At 37.8% G+C, this 12,765-nt stretch overlaps 2 pseudogenes; one reads left to right on the top strand and one right to left on the bottom strand.

Annotated features, from left to right (window-relative positions):
• Window positions 1-769: 769 nt before the first annotated feature.
• Fpr2-ps2 (formyl peptide receptor 2, pseudogene 2) lies at window positions 770-1,911 on the bottom strand (annotated as a pseudogene).
• A 4,051-nt stretch (window positions 1,912-5,962) lies between these two features.
• On the top strand, window positions 5,963-6,814 carry Lypla1-ps3 (lysophospholipase 1, pseudogene 3; annotated as a pseudogene).
• Window positions 6,815-12,765: the final 5,951 nt, after the last annotated feature.

The raw sequence follows: 12,765 nt of genomic DNA, 5'->3' as shown, positions 1-12,765 counted from the left end.
TTTTCAGAATGCTTGTAGGCTGAGCCTGACGAATTAGAGTGTAAATGTATAAAAGCACATTCACATATCTGTATATGAACTTATATAAGTTTATGCATATTAGCCTATGTAAAAGTTTTTCCTTCTGCAATCATAATTCAATTCTCTTGGTTCATTAAATGTTTATTGCTCCAAAATTCCCCATAGTAAGTCAAAAAAAAAGTGAGATAGGGACAAAAGTGAAAAGGCTCTATCAATTAGCCCTTTACTTTATCTCCTCTTGTTTTAGAATAAGGTGCTAAGTGCCAGAGACTGCAGTTTCTGGCCTCAGAGGAACACAGAAGGTAAGTCAGCTACAGTAGCATAGCAACTTACACTTAGATAAGTAAACTTATTATTATACAGCAACCCTAAATATCTCCTAACACAAAGTCTTACCCTCCCCTGCCTCAAGAAGAACCAACAAGAAAGAAGACCCAAGGTGGGACTGACCCCTGGGGAAAAAGCTCCGGTACTCTATGAAAGCAGAAGTTCTTATTAACCACTGAGACATCTTCTCAGCTCCTGAAATAGAATAATTTTAATTTTAATATTTACTATCTTATCTAAACATTGCAAATATGCATTACTCTTTTCCACCCACAAAACCATTGCTTTTTAGTTTTGCATACATTAGTTTTACTCAGTTTATATAGGCTTAGTTTAAAAAAGCATGCAAAACAACAGCAATATTAACTTTGACTTTTATTTCTTTTCCCAGATTCAGGAGACACAGAAGTATTTTATCAGATTAAAATTGCTTTAGGGCATAACATAGGGTAAGACAAAAGTGGAATGAAACTGAGGTGGAACAAAAAAACATCCCTCGTAGCAATCTCCTTATTGATTTTGTCTCAGTGTCTGCAGGAGGAGAAGCAGAATTGGTGCCTGTATCACTGGTTTGGCCAGAGTCCTCACTCAGGGCTCTCTCCAGACTAGAAGGGAGGGAATGAATCAGTCTCTCTTGGAAGTCCTGGTCCATGAAAACATAGAGCATTGGATTGAGGCAACTATTGAAGAATGCCAGTGAGCTGGTTGGGTTGACCCACATTTCATGAATTTTGTAAAGACCACTAAACAATGACTCTTTGAACCAGATTGTACTTGAAAGGGCCACCAGTTGAAAGGGAAACCAACAGATAAAGAAGGAAGCCACAACTGCTGTAAGGACTCATAAGGGATGACTGGAATTAACAAGTGCTCCTCTGTGGATCTTGACAGCAATGAGTCCATAGCAGATGGCAACAATGGACATGGACATTATTAAGCCAATAACAAACCTCCTGGTCCCTCTAACTGTTACAAAAATGTTAGCTCTGTTAAACATTTCTTCAAGAGTGTTATCCCAGAATGCAAAGTCGAATGTACAGTACACATCACCTCCAGGAACTCTAACTGTAGTCATTAAAATAAAAATGGGCAAAGTGAGAATCAGAGCTAAAATTCAGGGCCCAACAACCACCTTCCTAGCCAGGCTCACAGTGCGGTGGTTCTGAGCCCAGACTGGATGCAGGACACAAATGCAGCGGTCCAAGGCAATTAAAGCAATCAGGAAGACACTTCCAATGAGGTTTATGACTACCACAATGTGAACTAATTTACACAGGAACCATCCAAAAGGCCATTTTTCTTTCATAGTAGTTGAGATGACGAAGAATGGTAGATTCGCTATGAAAGAGAAGTCAGCCAATGCTAGATTCAGATAACAGGTAGTGTTGACAGTGTGTACCATCCAGAATCCAGCTACCCAGATCACTAGTTCATTATCCAACACACCAAGGACAAATGTGATGGAGAGAACAACCATCGAGAGGATCACAGAACTCTGGAGATGGTAGAATCACAGACAACCACTTCTGATCCATTCAGAGGGATGGAATAGTTGGTTTTCATTTTGTCTGCACCTGAAAATTCTCAAAAAAAAAAAAAAAACAACCAATTTCTCAGATATGTGGCTCCTTATCACATGACACTTGTCTAGAATATATACCATCTGCCACTATAGGAGAGTTGTTTTAGCAGTAAAATTCCAAAATTTTTGCTTTATGCTTTGTGAAAGTACCAGAGCCCTCAATATTCAGCACATTCTTAAAATTACTCTTGCCATTAGACTAATTATAAAAAAATAATAATTGGACTCCATGTCTCAGCAGTGATACTGAACTTAGGGTGAGCAGACAGTAAAATATGACTGAAAGAAGTTTAGCACTTGAAGGAAGAGACTTAATAGACCATCCCTCAGTGAGGTCTTTTCCTCAATTCTCATGATCACAAGAGATATAATTCAGTGGAGAGCTGTAAATCAAATAGTATCAAATAGCTTAATCAAATAGTATGTACAGCAAAGAAATGAACTGTCCACTCCAGAGAGACAGAGAGAGAGAGAGAGAGAGAGAGAGCAGACGCTCAGACAGACAAACAGACAGAAAAGAGATATTCAATGGAATGACCCAAAGAATAAATAGCAGCCCATTGCTGCACTATAGATTTCAAAGATATTTTTGTGATGATTTATGAGGTGACTGATATGCATATGGAAATATGGTGTCCCTTTATGTTTCAAACTTATGGTAGAGTAAATGATGTTTTTGAATATTGATCTTCTTCACATATTACAAAGAAAGACGTTGAAACCATATGAGTTCAGAAGATATGATAACAAAACTAAGGGCACATGAAGACACTTTGATAATGTATAAAGATGGTATCTTGACTTTTTTTTATATATACAAGGACCATAACTGCAGTGTGAAGGATGATTATACATGAAGGAATATTCCACACACAGGAACAGGTAGATACTATATCTATATTCAATCCAGTGCCTGCTTGAGATAAATTTTTTCACACCTCAATACACACACCTTGATTATGCACAATGGCACAGTTTACTGTTATGTGGGTTAAATAGTGATTTCTAACAAATTTTAGTGGAGTTTGTGGACTTATCTTGGAAGATAATGCATTCTGTAATTAATTTGCTTGGAATTTTGAGTGACTTATATAAAAATTCTAAAAGGTTCATTATATCTAGTTTTGGTAAGAATAGAATGATGTTATAAGGAAAAATGACCCTGAAAACTACCTAGTCAGAGAGACTTTAATCTAACTGAACCTGAATCCTTGCACCACATGACATGTGTCAGATGTAGTTAATGTGCCCACTACCCTCTTCTCACTCCCCAGAATGTGATAACTTGGTTTCTCCTAAACAAACCATAATTTTGTTCATATAAGTTGTCTTTCCATCTATGTAGGTTTATACTACATAGTATACTACATAGTAGTATTTATTACTGATCAGACTACAGAGTATCTTGAATCTTCACTATTTCCTAAGGTAGTGCTGAATCCATGTACACAAGACAAAATTCTGGATGATGAAAAAAATGGAGGGGCGGGTGCAAACCCTCAGGGAGCTTCTTGATTGCTTTTCTAATTTCTAGAGAACAAAAAGCTTGAAATATATATTAAGTTCAAGAAATTTGAATCATTTTCATATTTCATAGTATGTGGGCTACAAAATCTGCGTATAGGCTATTTTTTCAAATTTATTTACATACCTGAGGTTGTTTAATCAGGAATAGAGTGCTTTCCTACAATCTCCTGTGAGGGAATGGGGCATGACTCAAAGGTAAAAGCCTACTTACCTATAGTTCCTCACTGAGAATATGGAGTTTGGGCTTAAAGGTAGCACATGTACCTAGTATGCAATAGACATTAGGTTCAATTTGCAGCAATATAATAAAATAAAAGTTCAGAAAGCAACTATATCAATTATTTATTAATCCTGTCTTAAAGTATACTTGCATAAAATATAGGGTAATTTTGTACAACTGTAAAAGTTTTAGACTTATCAATCTATCTTTTGAAAGGAACAGGAACACTGAGCATTGCTTGGGTTTATTGGTTGTTTCTTTGACCTTTGGTTGAGAAAGGATCGAGCTATCTGTCTCAGCTGATCTCATACTCCTAATATTCTGCTTCATTTTTCAGAGGTCAGAAGTTACAAAGACATGTTAGAATGGATCCGTTCACAAAATTGTACTTTGGTGTAATTGTTAGGTTAGTCTGTCATAAATTCTCTGGGTGAGGAGATATGTATGTCATGTTTCTGCAGGAAAAGTCACACAACACACCCATAAGTTGCTCACTGAAAATTCTCATGGCAATACTGAAAGACAGAAATGTCACTGCTTTATCAAGCCACAGCCATAGTCTAAGGATATTGGTAGGGTTTGGTATTTTTCACTGTTTGTTTCTGCCAATAGGATCAATCATTGGATCCCTAGCTTAACTAAATCAGAGCTTCCAAATTTGTGTTACTAATGTGCTTCATTTGACGTGACCTACCATGTTAGCTTACTATGTCCACGTGGTGATGAAATGTTGATTTCTCTACTGTGTTTCTCATAGCAGTTCCTACTTTTCTTTTTCTCACGGGTATTTTTCACCGAGATTCTAACCAGGACATTGTGCAATGATATTCTGGATTTCTCAACCCTAGCACTGTTGACTTCTGTCAGTACTTAATTGTGGTTGGGTGTGGTAGAATCTTGTACAACCACAGGATGTATAACAGTCCTTGGACCTCATCTAATAGATTCTGGGAGTGACGCTTAGACAGCTATGATAACCAAAATTATCTCTAGATGATGAATATTCTCTGGTAGACATAATGACCCCCTGTTGAAAACCACTTCTATAGTATAAAATTTCCTGGGTTTTACAATCACATTAATATTCTTTTTATTCTCTGTGTGTATGATTCACATGGTTGCACCTGTGCAAACACATGCCTCTGCTCTTGTACATGTGTATGTCAGAAGCCAGAGCCTCTTGTTTCAGTTGACCCTCCACCATATTTGCTGACATATGATCTCTTACTGAAGCTAGGACTAATATATCTGGCAGTTTGCTAGCTAATGAACTCCAGTATAATGAGAATTTTTGTTCCTTTTAATCGTATATCTACGAGTGTCTAGAGCCATTAACTACAGTGGTCTTGAGGTTCCAGGATATTTTGCCATCTGCTGATATTCTGTGGACTCTAGAGAGGAAAGAATGCTAGGTCCAGTAGAGGGGCTGGAGATACTCCAAAGAAGTAGAAGTTGCCTGCTGCTCCCCTGCTGCTACATTTTCTATTTCTGAATTACTTGATTGCTGTTTTGCTAAACTGCTAGATATTCTGAAGAATAACACTGGATTTGTCCTAGGGAAGCCAATGTCCCCAATCAGCAGGAAGTAGCACTTAGATGTCGTGCCACACTTTCCTATAATCTCCTTTCTGTCTTACATAGTGTTTGTGGTTGGGAGGGATTCGGTGAAATAAAGATTGGGAGGGGGTGGAGAAATAAGAACCCAATAAAATAGATTAAAAATAATACATCAACACACCAGGACTTCTAGTACTGCATTACAAGTTTGGTGTTGTTCAGTGTGGTTATTTTTGTGGTGTTTGTTTTGTTTTGTGTCGGTATGTGGAATACAAACACAGATCCTGAATGCACTTTATCCACTAAGTTCTGATGTTTCTCTTTTCTAGTCATATCTCTAATGCTTCCAGTGTCATTTCTTTAACCTTCTATTTCTTCATCTGCTGATTAAAAATGGTTTTATGGTGGAGAATAGTTTTTCAAGTAAAAAGAAATTGAGAATAAATACTGAAACTTTCCCTGATGGATGGAGTGGTTCTTTAATAAATGTTAACTCTGTCTTCACCATGTTATGGACTGTAATCTAAGGTTTACTTGATAGCTATGCATTGTTGAACTTTGCATTTCAGAGAAGAACATGTGTCTGGGGCTGAGGATATATCTCTATGTGAAGAGTAGTTGACTACCATGCACTTAGCTCTGGGATTGATCCATTACAAAACATGAAACTGAGTATGGTGGTATGTATCTTTAATTCTAAAAACTAGAGTTGTGGGCATGAGGGTCACATGTTCAAGATCACCTCTGACTATACTGGATACAAGAGCTACACAAAAAAGAGCTACATGGAAGGACATGGTACTGACAACAAAAACTGGCTCTTTGAACGTTGTGTAAATTCGAACAAGTTCATTAAGAGTTTACATCTTTGTCCTCTCTCCTCTGCCATGGCTGCTTTACCCAGCAATATTCACTATGGCATTGTGTGGTGTCCCCAACCAGGAAAGAGTTTCTTGCTGATCTTCCTGCATGGCTCAGGAGACTGGCCAATGACTGAGACAGTGGATCAAGCATGTGCTAAGTCAAAACAACATTCCAGCACATAAAGATTATCTATCTAATGGCTTCCTCAAGGCTATACACTACTCTGAAGGGAGGCTTTCCAATGTGTTGTTTGACAGTTTTAAAATAGCTAATGACTGCACAGAACACCTTGAATCAATTGATAGAATGTGTGAAGTACTCACTGGATTGATTTATGATGAAGTAAAAAATGCCATCCAGAAAAGCAAGATATGAACAGGGGGAGGCTCTATGGGAGGCTGCTTGGCAATGCATTTACCCTGCCAGATGTGGCAGAAGTATTTGTTCTTTCTGGTTTTCTAAATAAAGCCTCAGCTGTTTACCAGCATCTTCAGCAAGATGGCCACATGCTCCCTGAGCTCTTTCAGTGACAACGCACTACAGATGAGCTAGTTCTTCACTCTTGAAGCAAGGAGAAAAACTCAAAACTGAAATTTCTAGGAGTGAGCACTATGTTTCGCAGGCTTCCAAATGTTTGCAATAAGCTTGGGAAAACTGAGCTAGAAAGGCTAACAACTTGGATTCTCATGAAGCTGCCAGGAGAGACAGACAAGTAGATTGAATGACTCCTGAGCAGTATATTGATTGTTTATCTTACATTCAACATTTTTTTCTTATTTGATCCTCACAAAAATTAAGATTGTTGAAACAGCCAACACCCCTGTATTATACAAATTTAATTGCATATCTGTATATGTTCACTCAACAAAATTGTGTTAAAAATCACCATGTAGGGAATGTCCACTGTTTATTTTGTTGGAGCACAGGTGTCATTGAGGGAGCACAATGGAATTTCCATGTACAGTCACCACAGATTTGGGTGACTTCCTGTATGAGGCTGTTATAAATAGGGCTGTAGTAACATGTAAACATCTACTCTAACTGTACAGAGCTGGGTGACTTCTTATAGCATTTCCTGAGGCCACCCAGCTGTTTCTCAATGTGACTTTAGCATCTTTCATTCCAGCTAAGGGTAGAGAGCTGTGGTGACCCCTGATGCCAGGTTCTGAACCAGACTTTCATTTTCTCTATTCTAGTTGCTGTGGAGTGTTCATCCAATGTTTGATTTCCATTTTCTTGGTGCCAGTGATGTGATAAAGAATCCTACCCTAGAGGGTTTTCCCAGATTTGTGAAAATCGTTTTGCCCTCCCAAATCTGTTTGAAGATTATCTTTGAGAAAGTTATTTACTGCCAAGTTATATTGACAAATAAAATAATAATAAGTAAAAAAAAAGAGTTTTTTAGCTCATCCTAGTGTCTCTTGCAAATTGTAGCAGCAAATAATGTAAAGCATTATGTGCATCCTGAGATATTGTGAATAATGAATGATATGATTTATAATGAACCTAACCATTGAACTATTGAATGTTAAGTTACTAGTTGAAATGAGGCAAGGCTAACATTTGGGCCCAGCCCAGCTCTTTAGTCTGTTCCACCCTTTGTATCTCACCGAATACAAATTAAATTCCTCCCTCCTCCAAAGACCCTAAAAACCCTTAAAACTATAGTGCACTCCAAAAACTTTAAATCATTGATATCAAAAGGTTCACATAGCAAGGGAGGAAAGTGGGGTGATTTGAATAGAAATGGCTCCCATAGACTCAGGTGTTTGAGTGCTTGACTCATAAGAAGTGGCACTGTTAGAAAGTGTGGCCTTGATGGAGTAAGTTTAAGAAAGTTATTCACTGTGTAGCTGTGCTTTGAGATGTTTTGTATGTTCAAGCTACATCCAGTGACACATTCTTCTGTTGCTGCCTGTACATAAAGGTGTAGGATTCTCAGATCCTCCAGCATCATGTGTGCCTACATGCTGCCATGGTTACAACCAAGAAAATAAAGGTTATAACTAAAACTCTGAAACTGAATGCCAGTCCCAATTAAATGTTTTCCTTTGTAAGAGTTGCTCTGGCCATGGTGCCTCTTCACAGCAATACAAACTCAAATTAAGACAGAAAATAATAGGTAGAAAGACAAATGTGCTAAAAGGTCCACCACTCTTTTGTGCAAGATAGGATCTGTGAGCCAGAGAAGAAAACATATGCTGGTTAGGATGGCCTTCCTGTGGTGAAACCCTAACATATGCCATTTATCTCATTATAATTATCTTAGGACACATATCACCATTCTATAACAAATGAATCCATGGCTCTGAAGAAATAACTTTCAGAAACAGAACATTTTTGCTAATTCTCTCTACTATTTTTCATGCTTATTTTCTGTCTATGAATTGCTTACTCCGGGTTGGAGAGATGGCTCATCCTAAAGCATTTGCCATAGAGTAAGTACCTGAGCTCGGATCTGCAGCACCCATGTGAAAAAAAGGCATGATTGTATACATCTACAACTGCAGTTATGGGGCAGTGCAGAGACAGACTAACCTGAGAAACTCCCTGGACTTACTGACTATCCAGACCATTTGTAACTTACCACTTCAAAAAGATACTTTAACAGAAAAAAAAATTCAAAAGATATGGAGTAACAAAGTTAGGTGTTTAATGTTTATTCCCACATGCACAAACATGAACACAAACACACAACACAGGCCAAACCGGTTATTCCAGCCCTTTGATGGCTTCTCAAACCATCATTTTCTCTGCCATTCTTAGAGTTCTTTACAAAAATGGTGCCAATTTCTGCATTATTTCCTATTCTACCAACTGCCATCTCTCCAACCTGCTACATGTACGATGTCCAGAGGAGCAAGAGTTGTCATTCATTTCAAATGCCCTCAACACATGCGCTGGCTCTTTATATATCTCACACCCTCCCAGAAACTGGACTCTTGAGATTTTCCTTCCTGTCTCTTCCAAACCAAGTTAATAAAGCAAACCAAACAAAACCAAATAAAACAAAAACACAAAAACAAAAAAAAGAAAAGACAATAACAGTCATACAAACAAACAAGTACACCAAGATATACTTTCCCATAGAGCATTCACATTAACATATGAATTGCCTCCCTTAACACCCAGTCAAACATGGTCTTTCACAACAATATTCAAAATTGTTTTTGGAGGATGAGATGAGAACTGCATATTCAAAGAATGTTTCTGATACAGGAAAAGATGTATACAATAAAAAGTAAAAAGAAGCTAGAAAGATTACTCACAAAATAAGAGCAGTGCCTGTTCTTCCTGCCGAACTCAATTCAGTTTCCAGCACTGTCATATAAGCTTATAACAATATGTAATTTTAGTATCTGGAGATGCAAGAAAAGATCCAAAGGTCTTTTGCTCATTTCCAATGCAAAAAAAAAAAAAAAAAAAAAAAAAAACCATTGGCAAACAGACACACATTTGTGAAAAATAACCCATACATATAAAACAATATATCAAACATTGAAGTGAATGCTGGGAATGTAGCTCAACAGGAGAGCATCTGCCTAGAATCCCTTAGTAGTGAGGGACCAGGAGTGTGAATCAGTGGTACCCCTGCTTAGGACCCTTCAGTGAGGAGCATGATTATAAGCACAGCATCTAACTAGCATAAGAAAAACATTAAATTCACTTGAGAATTGAGGCAAGAGGGGGAAAAGAAGAAAGAGAATGTGATAAGCTCAGTTTTGTTAAACAGATTTCCTTCTGTGAAAAGAACTCACAGCTAAATCTTAGGACCTAAAAATGTTCTTTTTACTTTTTTACCTCATACCTTAGCATTAATCCACTCCATACTGACTTAGGTTTTTGGCACTGCCCCAAAGTTCCACTTTCATGGATGTGGACTCCAGACAGCCAAACCCAAAATTCTCAGTTCTTATCCTGATACCTCCCAAGAAACAGTAACAATTTCCCTTTTCATTCTTCCTAAATCACATGTTTCTTAGGATTTAAGTTGAAAAGAGATACACACAACACATTCTTGGTTGCTTTTATAGCTTAGTGGCTGGCTATATAAAAATCACAAGGATTAGACTCCCCCACGTGACTTTTTTTTTTATTAACTTGAGTATTTCTTATTTACATTTCGAGTGTTATTCCCTTTCCTGGTTTCCAAGCCAACATCCCCCTAATCCCTCCCCCTCCCCTTCTTTATGGGTGATCCCCTCCCCATCCTCCCCCCATTGCCGCCCTCCCCGCAACAATCTAGTTCACTGGGGGTTCAGTCTTAGCAGGACCCAGGGCTTCCCCTTCCACTGGTGATCTTACTAGGATATTCATTGCTACCTATGAGGTCAGAGTCCAGGGTCAGTCCATGTATAGTCTTTAGGTAGTGGCTTAGTCCCTGGAAGCTCTGGTTGCTTGGCATTGTTGTACATATGGGGTCTCGAGCCCCTTCAATCTCTTCCAGTTCTTTCTCTGATTCCTTCAACGGGGGTCCTATTCTCATTTCAGTGGTTTGCTGCTGGCATTCGCCTCTGTATTTGCTGTATTCTGGCTGTGTGACTTTTTAAAAGTGTCTACAACTGAGTTCTGCATAACTGCAATGCAAGCACTTACACACTGACCCATTTCCATATACCTTCAAGTTTGTCTTTATGTTCTCTGCCTATTCTAAGTCAAGAACTCAGCAGCCATCTCATGAAAGTAAATATGATACTACACACTTCTTCAAAGGATTTAGAAAGTGTCCATCATATGTGTGTGTATGTATATATACATATATATATATATATATATATATATATATATATATATATATCAATCATTTAAATATTGAGTTTACAGTTGCTGGAACACAACTTACCACAAGCTGATGTCTCCTTCCTGTGACTAACTCTTGGGTTCTTGTGCTGTAAGGGAAGTACTTTGCTCTCAGCAGAGACTTAAGGAAACTCTGAGAGGAAGGAGAAAGCTGAAACTAATCTTCACATAGAAACTTAAGGTTTTTTTTTTTTTTAAATTCCCAGGGCCATGCAAATGTGATGTGATTGTAATCATTATGCGACTGGAATTATTTTATTTCATTCTAATTCATGTGTATGGAGGTTTTGCTTAGAGTTCTATGTGTATATCACACACATGCCTGGTGTACCCTGAGACCAGAAGAAAGCACTAGAACCCTAGGAAATGTAGTTACAGCTTTTATGAGCACTGGGTATTAATCATGTATCTTACTCTGCTCTTCTAGGAGTGCTGTGAACCACTAACAAACCCAACTGGGATAATCCTATGTAAGTAGAAGATGCTAAGCTATCTAACATGGCAATTGCCTGTCTCAGAGGAGTATCACTAGGGACAAGGTTCTAAGTGATTGGCATTGTATCTAGCTAAACCAAAGATCTGGAAACATGGTCAAATGTTTTCTACCACCTTTATTTTCTTTATTTTTTATCTTGTGTATGTTATGCTTTCATTTATTTTGGATTTAAAATCATATACCTTTGTACACTGACTGCCTGTTTCCAATTCAAACATACTTGCCTCTCTTTCTTACTTAACCTAATTCCTTTAATGTCTGCTGTCTCCCAAGACAGACTTAGTTATATACATATATATATATATATATATATATGTGTGTGTGTGTACATAGGCATATATACATGCACACATACTACAAAGAACAAACACACCTAGAAGATAGATTACGCACACAAAAAAAACCCCACCAAGCACACACACCGAGCACCACAAACGCACACACACACACACACACCACTCACTCATAAAAATATATGAATCCACATTTCCATATAAATTTTGAGAACCACAAATGAAATATGACTTATAATAGGTATGCCTCACTTCATTCATTTAATGGGACTATCTCTAGTTATATAAGAATCACTATGGACCACAACACTATGTTTTGGGGACTGGTCTTGAATTAATCTCTCCTGCTTCAGGCCTCCTAGGAATGCCCAGTGAAAACTTCCCTGTTAATGATAAAATAATTGTTAATATTTTACTTTATATGTAGTTATTTCTTTGATTATGACTCTAAATTTACAGGGAAAGTGACTGAGCCTCCTAAACTCTGGATACATCCAGCCATCACTTCAAGTGATCTTAATCACTGATGCCCTCTCCCCAATCCCACCAATAAAAGTTGTTGTATGGCCTGGAAAACAGGAATAGTCTTCTTATTTGGTTGGATGGTTTTGTTGTGTTTTTTTTTGTTAGCCTATATGACAACAAATGAATAAAACATAATGTGTCAAGTAAAAAGAAATCCAAATACTATGTTTTTAAATGATGCACTGTTGACTTGTTTGTTTGTTTGTTTGTTTGTTTGTGCTATGAATCTGTGCTGAGGACCCTGAAACCTGCCCAGTATCACCCTTGATAGAAAGTGCTCAGACATGGTCAAATGGCTTAACTTATCACCAACCTAGTGACCTACCCAAGCCCAGTTCTAACTGAGAACCTGCATAATTCCCAGAGGCAGTTGTTAGTAGTCTGTTATCTAACAGTAATGATTTGCTATCTCAAGCAGAGATTACTCCCAACACCACACATTGAAAGGCTACTTCCCTTGCATTTGCATAGATTGTGCAAACATGGTCCACATAGAGGAGAATCCACCCTAAGACTTTCCTTACTTTCTTCACCCTCTAAATTGTACCCTAAA

This window comes from Rattus norvegicus, chromosome 1 (assembly GCF_021556685.1).
Source record: "Rattus norvegicus strain SHRSP/BbbUtx chromosome 1, alternate assembly SHRSP_T2T, whole genome shotgun sequence".
NCBI classification, from domain to species: domain Eukaryota; kingdom Metazoa; phylum Chordata; class Mammalia; order Rodentia; family Muridae; genus Rattus; species Rattus norvegicus.
The sequence above is the reverse complement of the archived record's forward strand: the minus strand, read 5'-3'. Positions and strand labels throughout refer to the sequence as shown.